Raw genomic sequence first — 12,251 nt, forward strand, 5'->3', positions numbered from 1 at the left:
AACTAACACAACGTTGGAAAGCAGTTATACTCCAAGTTAAAAAAATATATATATATGTATATATATGTGGGCAGCCCTTTGTTCTTTTCATCACTTGGGGCCGGTTTCTTTCCTACCTGGAGAGGTTGGAGGACCACAGCAAAGGGTGGAGGGCCAGGCACGTTTTGCAAATTATGAGGGACTCCTGGAGGCAGAAGCATCCCATTGCCACCGTCTGACAGCTGTCTGAATATCTATCTTCCCCAGAGACTGGAGGGAAGAGGAGTGAGAGAGACAGAGGGAGCACGAGGAGGGGAAGGTGATCCTCCCCAAATCCATTAGCAACAGATGTAAGGCTTGCTCCCAAATTTAAAGAACCGTCCACTAAGGGCAGGTTTCCTTAGAGCCGTGTTTAGACGCTCATGATCTTCAGCTGCTTAGAGTTCCTTTCCCCTTCTCCCCCTCCTGGTCCCCAGGTCTCTCTCCTCCCTCAACCTCGCTGCCTCCCCCAGCCCCTCCTCCTTTCTTGCCTCTCCCCCTCACACCATGTTCCCATTATTGTCAGTAGAACGAGCTGCATGCATGCCAAATCAGGTCACTCACAAATATAGAACAGACGTCTGTCACTACAGACTTACCACGATGACTAAGGCATGGCCCTTCTGTCTGTGAAACATGTGCCCATTAGTTACATGGGATCACAGCCTGCGAAGCCTCTTAACCCTATACCTTAGCTTCCTGGAGGGGAGCGTTCCTCCAATACACATCCGTTGGAATGTCTTGGAGTGATTTATTGTGGTGGCTTGTCTAAAGCCAAGACAAAGTCAGCCTTTCCATTTAATCCCTACCCCTCCTCCAGCATACACACAAAGCCATTTTCTGGAGTTGAGGGTTTAACTGTAAATATTTGTTCTGGCTGAAACCTGCTACAGGATATTTACCTAAAATGAGATAACTAACAACACTCCATTAAAGAAAATAAGCATGAACGGAGGCAACTTTTCAAGAAAAATTGCTAACCAAACATTAAACTCTATTTACGATTTTCAGAATTCTCTTTTGGATGTTTTAAATTCATCATGCACTTTTACCTTGTAAAAACCAGGTCAATTTTCCATCCAACCTGATATTAAAATATACCTGGTGACAACTGAGAGAAAGAAAAAGTGAGAAGGAAATAATAGTAATTTTTTAAAAAAGGATAAGGGATTCCCAGGTGGCTCAGTGGTAAAGAATCCACCTTCCAGGGCAGGAAACATGGGTTCGATCCCTCGATTGGAAATTTCCCTTGGAAAAGGAAATGGCAACCTACTCCACAATTCTTGTTTGGAAAATCCCGTGGACAGAAGAGCCTGGTGGCCTGCACTCCATGGGGTCACAAAGAATCGGACATGATTGAATAACTAGCACACAGGCAAAAAGGATAAAATTAATTTTTGAAATATCTATCTTTAAAATGGTCTTGTTTTCAAGTGGTTTAGTCCATGTTAAAGCATAGGGCCGACCTGAGTTTTACAGATAACTAAAGCAAAGTCAAAAGTTACATATATATGAATGAGGAAATTGGTAACGAATAATATAATTTAATACTAAACACAAATTCCAAAAAGCTAGAGTCTTTATTTTAATTTCTGCAGAACAGTCCGGAGTAATTTTAAAAGACTTCTGAAACCTAAGGAGAAAAACGTAAATAAAAGCACAAACTACTTAACCATACAACTTGTTTCTATTTTGATCATTAGGCTAGGTCTATTTTCATTGAGAATTTTTGTTTTTAAAAAAATTAAGGCAGGTGAAACCACAAATGTTAAAATGAGAAAATCAGACCTGTATTAACTGCCCCCAAGTAACTATAATACCCAATTGACCCCCATTGTAAATGCCAGTTAATTATTAAAACATCAGTATTGTTATCACCTTTGTTAGTATTTTGTTCATTTCTTTGATCATTAGTTTTCTGGTTCAACCATCTTACATGGTTGTAATAGAAATTCATTATCATGTGATGGCTGTCGGGCTGCCTATGGGAAATGACTCGATAGTCTCGCAAACACTGAATCATGCAGAAAATTAACACTCATTTTCATGCACATTTCCTTGCATGTTGATGACCTAGAAACACATGCTTACACTCCATATTTTTCCTTGTTGCTCTTGATGTGTCTCTTCTCTGGTAGGAATGGAACAATATGGGCTTCCTCCAGGGAACAAAACAACACCTAACTCTGTGACATGGAAGGGCGAGAGGAGCAGATGGATGTAAACTGTACTGAGAGGAGACTGGCAGAATGCACGCAGAGGGGAAGTGCAGCTACCTGGCGTCGCACCTGGGCACTGCCAACCACCTTGGCAGTTGGGCTGCCTGAGAAATGGGAAGGCGTGGGCCAGGAGGAGAGTGGGAGCCAACCATGGCTTGCAGAGCACTCCCTCGAGAGAGGATGTTCTAGGGAGCTCGCTCCTGGGGCCACGGAGTCCAGAAGCTCAGTCTTTACCCCACTCTCACCACACGGAAGAGGGGAATGACTTACACGGACGCCATTTTTTCATCACATACCTCCTGGCTTATCACAGTCTTTCCTCCTTCGGTGGACAAGAAGACCAACTAAACCAGTCTTTTATTCAGTGGACATCATCTTTTTCGTCTCTAGAGTGAGGCCAGGGACAACCACTTTGCACGGTGAGTGGACTTCCTCAGCAGTGCCGCACCGAAGAACTTTCTGCCGTGACGGAAGTGTCCCACTGCCCTAGGTAGACACGAGGTAGCATGTGGCTGTTGAACACTTGAAACGGGCTACCTGAACTGAGGAGCTAAGTTTTTAATTTTGTATGATTTTAATTCATTTAAAGTTAAGTGTAAGTTCAATTCAACTTGCACTTTCCATAATAAAAATTGGGATTGTTCCAAGATTAAAACTTTGGTCCTTAACTCCCCCTCTTTCCTTCTATTATAACTTTAAAATCTTCTCATTGAGAATCTACTAATTGTGAAGCTTGGCTCTAGGTACCATGTGAGACTAAGCCAGTAAGATCCATGCCCTTTGCTCCCATGTTATCTTCTCTGTGAAAATTTTCTTCAGAACTTTCTCACATGACCATCTCTTCCTTTGGTTTCCCATCGCTCCTTATTTGCTTCACTCATCTGGCTTTTATTTCATACTATCTTGGTTGGGAATTCCCTGAAACAATATCCCAAATCTTGATTGAAAACAGGATCTGGACTGGGCAGAACAATCTCCACCTCCAAGTTTGATTTTGTCACCCATCTGTATTTAATCTTTCATTCAAAAGTAAGGTTCAACAATTATATCAGCCTTGTAATTGATCAGAAAATTGTGACAGTCTTATCAATTACACCACCTTATACTAATATAAATATATTTTGGAGTTATGCAAAACATCAGTTAATATTTGGAAATGTTGCAAGATGACAGGGAAAATGAAATAAAAATCCACTTCTGAGCATGTTAGCACAAGACAAATATTTTAGGCATTTACTTTTATCTAATTGATTTCAATGAACATGTATTGACGGATCCCAATATGCAAAACACAGTTGTATTATACTTGCCAATGCAGGAGACATAAGAGATGCAGGTTTGATCCCTGAGTTGGGAAGATCCTCTGGAGGAAGGCATGGCAACCTACTCTAGTATTCTTGCCTGGAGAATCCCACGGACAGAGGAGCCTGGTGGGGTACAGTCCATGGGGTCGCACAGAGTCGGACACGACTGAAGCAACTCAGCATGTGCGCACACACATGTTTTTCCCCTCCAGCCTATACCATGCCACTTCAAATTGGGTGGGGGTGGGATATAAATTGGCCTTGCTGGGAGTTCCCTGGCAGGCCAGGAGTTAAGACACTGCACCTCCACTGCAGAAGGCACAGGCTCAATTCCTGTCTGGGGAACTAAGATCCCACATGCCTCACTATTTGGCCAAAAAATGGGGTGGGGGGGGGGAGAGGAAAAAAACAAAATTGGCCTTACTGCCTCCCTTCTGCCTGTGGCAGCAATCAGTCAAAATAGTGCTCATCTCTGGATATCTGTGTTTTAAATGGATATAAGTGGGAGCTGGGGAGAATACTTTCACATAAAATCTGAGTAAATGTCAGTGGAAACCTCTCTGAGCTCTCTGTGTCCTGTCCTCCAGACTCTTTCTCTGTGATACAAAGTGCTCACAGAAGACATCAGAGTTGTAACAGAAATTCGAGCCTGACCTGATGTACTAGGTCCTCAAATGTTGACCTCTCCCGGGCAAATAAGTAGCGTGGGATGGAATTTGGGTAAGAAAACTACAGAGGAGCCATGAGTAAACCAGTAGATCTTTGGAATCAAACAACTTAGCATAGAATGAATACCAGGCATTTCCTGGGGAAGGACAGAAATGTCATTCTGCCTATCGGCTCATCTTAGGACCATATCAAATTTAAAATAGCCTCATACCTTTCTGTGGTAAAGAATCTGCCTGCAATGCAGAAGACCCGGCTTCAATCCCCGGGTCAGGAAGATCCCCTGGAGGAGGGAATGGCAACTCGCTCCAGTATTATTGCCTGGAGAATTCCATGGACAGAGGAGCCTGGTGGGCTACTGTCTGTGGGGTCACAAAGAGTCAGACACAACTGGGCGACTAACGCTTTTCACTTTCACCCCTTTCTGCATCATAGTGGAGACACATCACACTCACATTCAACTTATATGCATTCAAACACATTTTCAGAAAAGCCAACAGTTCCAGAAACCACAGCTCTCACTTAACATGGCCGTTAAAGCCAACTACTTCATCAGAGATGTATTTCAATAATGAAAAAAATGAAACAAAACTGGCTCTATTGGCTCCATTGAAAGATGGTGTGATATATGCAAAGCTTACACACTGTTCTCCATGGGCAATTTAACAGCTCTTTTTCGCTGGAAAAAGAACTGATGTCTCAGTGCCCCTAGGGCTTCTATAGGCAGCTGGGGAATCAGACTAGTGGCTCTCAGAGGCTGCTCTTCCAGACCATCAGAGGATGAGGGCACCAGGAAGGCTAGGTCTCTATGGAAACCACCTTCCCCTTCCTTTCTATCCTGCACACTCCTCCTTCTTCCCTCTTTTCCACTTCTCTTATCAGACAGCTTTCCTCACTTCACAAGATGAGGCAGTAGGGGTGAGGCAGTGAAGGTTTCATTGATGGGGAAAGTTGGTACCGTGCACTTTGGGTGGGGTCTCTCAACCCAGATAAACCATGTGGATCCCTCAGGGCTCCTAAGCCCCAGTGCAATACAGTAGCTGCATCCGGCTAGGCACCATCACAGCTTGAAGGTTTCCTAAGCATGAGAGACCTTGGGTCATCCTCCCTATAAATTCAAGTTTGGATTATTTCTAGGCAGGTCACCATGGAGACTATTTTTATCTATGCCAAACAGTAGCCCTTCTTCCAGCTGAATGATTACCAGGTTTTTAAGAGGATAGAAGTTATATTTATTTTCACTGTTGTGCAGAATTAGGGAAGAAATATGTAATTAGGAAAAAAAAAAATCCATATCTCCTGAAAGAAAATGGGAGGCAAGAGGGAACTCACGGTACGATGGCAAGTTGCTAATCCATCAAGGGAGTGTTGTGATTGCTCCAGAAAAACGAGGCCACCAGGAAAACCTTTGCTTAGAAACTAAATTAAGAATAAGGTCCCCATTGTTTGTCTTACGGTGGCCAGAGTTCATGAGTGTCTTGCTTTGTCCCCAGGGGCTCTGTTTCTCCACTCTAGGCCAGCTCTGATGAAGAGGAAGCCATATATCTTCTAAGAATATTTCTGTCTTGTGCTTAACTCAGTAACAATCACAGAGGGAAATGAGGTTATGTGAACTTCCCATGGATATCTGGATGGGAGTGATTCAGTTGATACAAAGGATTCCCTGTGAAATATATCCAAGTAAATGGAGTGGAGTTATTCTTGTGATTCCCCTAGGTTTCACCAGCTCAGCTGTCCTCAGAGATGGTGACTCCATAACTATATGCAGATGGCCAAACCACATGGTAGGAGATGCCCCCACACAAAACAAAGCCGTGCAAAAACCTTCCACTGCAAATGGGTTAGATGTGGAATATTTTAATGATGGAGTCATTTCTGATGCAAATAGCTTCCTCATTGTTCCATTTTCCAAATAAAAGATTATTCTTGTTGCTAGTTAGTGTGTTAGTTTCAAAACCTCTTATCTTTGAAACCTTCCAGAGCAGAAAATTGATAGCAATGAGGAAAATCAACTCTGAGGCAAACTAGTTTATGGACTCACTCAGAATTTAGCAAATGTGGAAATTAGCACATGTAAAAAAGATATTTAGCCATTTAATCCTAGAAACAAAATTCTAACACTCAACCCATACACACACAAACACACAGGCACACTTACACACATGCTCTTAGATTTCTACTTTTCAGGAAGTGTTCATTATAGCCCCATCAGAACTATAGGAAACCTGGGGAAAAGCAGGTTATTTCCCTATGCAAGGGATTAGACTAGCATACACATTCCCATTTTAGGACCTCGCAAAGAATCAGTTTTGATCTCCTCTCTGAAATATGAGTGAAACTGGAGTGTCTAAGTGGCAAAGTAGAACCACAGTGGGGATAAATTGGAGGGAGAACAAATGTCTTTGGCATTGATCAGTAGCTTCTATCTACCTTTGGAATTGCCTGAGACACAGAATGCTTGCCTCCCCTCTCTTATCCAGTCAGTTACCATAGTTTCTGTTAATAAACAAAATAAATAAATTAATTAATAATAATAGTAATTAATATTATCTCTTCACTCTAATTTTTTGTTCATCCCTCAGAGTGCTGAGCCAGTATCCTTTAAAATAGTAGTTATTCAATAAATATTTCATGGATGAATGGATTTTTCTCATTCACTTCGAGGCTTCAAATACTTGTCCAGCTCTATCTCTCCACAGATATTGGGGTGCAGGAAATTTAGAAATACCACTATGGTAATTACTACAGGAATTATTTCTCCTATTTCCTTAACAGCCTTGGCATTATATGCTAGAGTGGGTTACTGAGACCTGAAATTACTTATCACTAAACAATGTGAATTGGGATCAAATACAAACGGGAGGAAGAGAAGACTTTAATATTTAGATCCACTGTGACATCACAGAAACGCTTAAGCATCTTCCTCTTTCACCGTTTCAGGAACAGTAGCCAGTAAGTGTGGCGATAACTCAGATGCAAAAGGAAAGAAAAAGCCCACTGGAAGCTTTAGACAGAGAAATGCTCCTCTGACTCTGACACAACTCTCTTAAGAGCCTCTGCCCCCTCCTTTAAGAAAGCCGCCCGTTTCTGTTTTCATCAATAACCTCTATCACCAGGTCCTATGTTACGAACATAAATTATGGATAAAGAATCGGTAACAGAAGTTCCATAGTTTCTCTGGATCAGGTAAAATGAAAGGAAACTGTATTCCTTGATAGAAATGTTCCCTCCTAACAAAAGTAAAGGTAGAAAGAAAAAAATTTGCCTTGATGCCTGTCCCTCTTGTACTTCCTACTTCCTCACCTTGGAAGCAAACTATTGAAAATGTTCACAGAAAGAAGATTCTGCTCAGCCTTTGGGAGAGTACAGCACCGGATTTATATTCTGCAATGCCCTGAGTTGGCAGTACCAGTAAATATATTGCAAACAAAACCGTTCCGGGAGAGAATAGTAGTCCCAGCCATCGAGAAATGAGGCTAGGGCACCACATGGCACTCATCCGAATCACCATACTTGAGCGTACTGGAGGGTGGAGGGTGTTCCAGGCTTGGAAGAAACTAAACTCATTTGACCTGCATGTGGTTTTCTGCTTGACCAAAATGAGACAGTAGCAAATGTCCAATTACACATCGAACAGACTTCAGAGCATTTCAGCGAAACTCAAGTACAGTGACATTGAGGCACCATTATATCAGCTTTGCAAAGTCAGGTCCTTTGGAAAAGCCAGATCTTGTGTAATATTCACATAACACACATATGTCCAAAATCAGCTCTGGGGACTTGCTCACGGTCTTCTCAGATGTTCCCAGTTCTCTGTTTTGACTCCTAGAACCACTTCATCCCTTTCAACATATGACAACCCACCAAAGAAGAATCTCATGGCCTTCTTACGTCTTTCCCTTTTTTTCTGATGAAAGATTCATTGTCGTTACTGAGTTTTCTTTTCTCCCACACAAGGTGGTACCCAGTATTCACTGTTCTGGACAAATTATGTTGTAAAGTGCTTCTACAAGTGTATTCAGATGATGGGTAATGTGGGGGTTCTTGAACCACTGATGGGAGACTTGGGTCTGGTAATCCAGAGACTGTGAGGGTTGTGCCTTTGGTCTTCGCTGTGTGAAGAAGCTATGCAGTCAGAAAGCAGAATGAATCTTTTGGGGCCACTGGACCCAGATGACACCACCCTTGTGGCAGAAAGTGAAGAGGAACTAAAAAGCCTCTTGATGAAAGTGAAAGAGGAGAGTGAAAAAGTTGGCTTAAAGCTCAACATTCAGAAAACAAAGATCATGGCATGCGGTTCCACCACTTCATGGGAAATAGATGGGGAAACAGTGGAAACAGTGTCAGACTTTATTTTTTTGGGCTCCAAAATCACTGCAGATGGTGACTGCAGCCATGAAATTAAAAGATGCTTACTCCTTGGGAGGAAGGTTATGACCAACCTAGATAGCATATTCAAAAGCAGAGACATTACTTTGCCAACAAAGGTCCGTCTAGTCAAGGCTATGGTTTTTCCTGTGGTCATGTATGGATGTGAGATTTGGACTGTGAAGAAGGCTGAGCGCCGAAGAATTGATGCTTTTGAACTGTGGTGTTGGAGAAGACTCTTGAGAGTCCCTTGGACTGCAAGGAGATCCAACCAGTCCATTCTGAAGGAGATCAGCCCTGGGATTTCTTTGGAAGGAAAGATGCTAAAGCTGAAACTCCAGTGCTTTGGCCACCTCATGCGAAGAGTTGACTCACTGGAAAAGACTCTGATGCTGGGAGGGATTGGGGGCAAGAGGAGAAGGGCACGACAGAGGATGAGATGGCTGGATGGCATCACCGACCGGATGCACATGAGTTTGGGTGAACTCTGGGAGTTGGTGATGGACAGGGAGGCCTGGCGTGCTGCGATTCATGGGGTTGCAAAGAGTCAGACACGACTGAGCGACTGAACTGAACTGGACCCAGATATGATCATGAAGCATAACTAAGAAGACCCTCATAAGGTACAGAAGTAGAAGAAAGAGGTTTGAATGTGCCAGGAAGGAGCTTAACCCTCAGTGTTGATGGCAAGGAGAGTGGCTTTAACAGGAAGTGGATGCCTTCCATTGTATTCTTAGTCTTTTGGGTCAAGCTGGTATAGATCAGGGGTCAACAAGCCTGGGGTCACTGGAGCCAAATGTCCCCTTGTCTGTTTTTATATGTCTATGAGTCGAGAATGATTTTTACATTTTTAAATTGTTGGGGGAAAAAATCAAAAGAAGAATAATATTTTGTGACATGAAAATGATATCAAATTTACATTTTAGTGTCCATAAGTAGTTGCATTGGAACAAAATCACACTGTGTTGACAAAGTATGATTTTGCACTACACAATCAGAGCTGAGTAGTTGCAATAGAGACCATATGCCCAGCAAAGGAAAAAAAAAAAAAACAACCTTACAAAAAGTTTTCTGACCCCTGATAAAGCTCATTCTGAAGTTCAACCTTGTTCCTTAAATAGATATCTGATGTCTTGACCAACTCACTTGACCAACACTGACTATTAGTCAGGCAAACACGAAACCACAAGATACTGCTTCACGCCTACCACTTTGTGGAGGTGCCACCCGGCTTCCCCGGTGGTGCTGGTGGTGAAGAACCTGCCTGCCAAGGCAGGAGACACGAGAGATGGGGCTTCGATCCTTTGTTCAGGAAGATCCCCTGGAGGAGGGCATGGCAACGCACTCCAATATTCATGCCTGGAGAATCCCCATGGACAGAGGAGACTGGTGGGCTACGGTTCACAGTGTCACAAAGAGCTGGACACAACTGAAGCGACTTAGCACACACGCACGCACTTTGTAAAGAAATTTTAAGTCTGGTAACACACTGTGCTGTGAGGGGCAGAGTACTGTATCCACAACGAGGGTTCCAGCAGCTCGATGGCAGCCCCCTGACAGAGGATCAGATATTGGCTCTTGTAAGTCAGGCTGGTGAGCATAAGAAAGGCAAAGGGGCATATGAGTGGAGCCCCAACAGGGTCTGCTTAGCAGCCCTGTCCAGAAGTTACAAAAAGAACAGCCAATGAACCCAAAGAGAAGGCAATAATTAAAATCAATTCAAATGTATGAATAGGTAAAGCCACAAAATTAGAGATTGGTTCATTAAAATACTAGTAACATTTTAAAATTACTGTTAAAACATCAAAAATAAGCAATATGAGGGATTTAAAAATAGGACACTATTATAGATCCCACAGACATGAGATCATTAAGAGGAGAAATAGAGATTAAAGAGACAGCAAGTAGCAATTCCGCTTCCCAGGTGGCTCAGTGGTAAAGAATCTGCCTGCAATGCAGGAGCCTCAGGTTCAACCTTTGGGTCAGGAAGATCCCCTGGAGAAAGAAATGGCAACCCACTCCAGTATTCTTGCTTGGGAAATCTCATGGACAGAGGAGGCTGGCGGGCTACAATCCATGGTTCACAAAGAGTCAGATATGATTTTAGTGACTAAATGACAAGCAGCAATTCCATCCCTAGGTATATAGTCATCAGAACAGAAAACAAGTTCTTGAACATAATACATGTATATGCATGTTTGTAGTGGTGATATTCACAAAAGCCAAAAGGTAGGAGCAACCCAAATTTCCATCAGTGATTCAAAGGACAAGTTGTGGTAGTCCATACAGCAGAATATTCTTCAACCAGAAAAAGGAATAAAATACTAATCCATGCTACAACATGGATGAACCTTGAAAGCATTATGCTAAGGGAAAGAAGTCAGACAAAAAAAAAAACATATACTGCATGATTTCATTTATATGAAATATTCAGAAATTGGTAAAACCACGGAGACAGAAAGTAAGTTGTTGCTTGCAAGGGCTCAGGAGGAGCAAGAAGGATGGGGAGTTACTGTTTAAGGGGTTCAGGGTTTTCTTTGGAGGAGGAGATAAAAATATTTTGGAACTTGATAGACATGTGATTGTACAGCCTGTGAAATTATGAGATGACACTGAAGTGTTCATTTTGAAATGGTTAATTTTACTTCAATTATAAAAAAAAGAGAGGATGAAACAGGAGTAGAACCACCTGGCGGTGTATAAGTATGGAGCACAGACCATGTGCCAGATTGACAGTCGCCTGACTATCAATTGTCAAAACCCTGACAATTTTTAATATTTCAATGATCTCAGCAAATGTTTCCAGCTGTTCCCGTAAGGCTGTTGCTGTTGTTCAGTCACTAAGTCGTGTCTGACTCTTTGCAACCCCATGGGCTGCAGCATGCCAGGCTTCCCTGTTCTTTACCATCTCCCAGAATTTGCTCAAACTCATGTCAGTTGAGTCAGTGATGCCATCCAACCATCTCATCCTCTGTCATTACTAATAATGTTCATTTTTACAGAGGAGAAGGGAGTTCACGGGAAAGAATCTGGTCATTTCCCTGTCTTTGTGTCAATTTGCATTTTGCAGAGTTGGTCCAGAATATCTCTTTTGAGAAACAGAACCCAGAAATGTAGATAAGCTTACTTAAAGACTTGGAGATGTATCAGCTAAAGGAAGTGGGCCAGGGTGGAGTGAGGTGCTCTGACATTCCAAATATAGCCCGTGCTTGGCCACTTAGGAAGATGGATTCGTTGCTAGCAACAAGTACTTAGCACGTGTGTGATTTGGCATGTCTTGAGCTGTGAAGTAGATGCAATGCAGGCAAAAAATTGATGATGTTACAGGGAGGGGCTGTGTGGGGTGCTAATTGCCATCTGCAATGCCTGGAGGAGGTGGGGAGAGGAGTGAAGAATCTCTTTCTTTTTAATAGATTTTCAAGATGGGAAAATCATATTTCAACCCCCAAGCATTTGGGAACAATTGTACATAAGATAGAAACTATACCTAACATGAAGCTGGGAAAACTGGAACTTTTGCAGATTCTTGGATGTCAGAAGAAAAAGATCAGAGCATTTCGATTGCCAATGGTCCCCTTACTCCTTCCAGCCTCTTATATGGAACCCCAGAAAGACAGCAAAAAGAAGAATAGCAAGTACTGATGGCTGTGGGATTTCTAATAATCACCTAGGGTGA

Source organism: Bos mutus, chromosome 23 (assembly GCF_027580195.1).
Source record: "Bos mutus isolate GX-2022 chromosome 23, NWIPB_WYAK_1.1, whole genome shotgun sequence".
Classification (NCBI taxonomy): Eukaryota; Metazoa; Chordata; class Mammalia; order Artiodactyla; family Bovidae; genus Bos; species Bos mutus.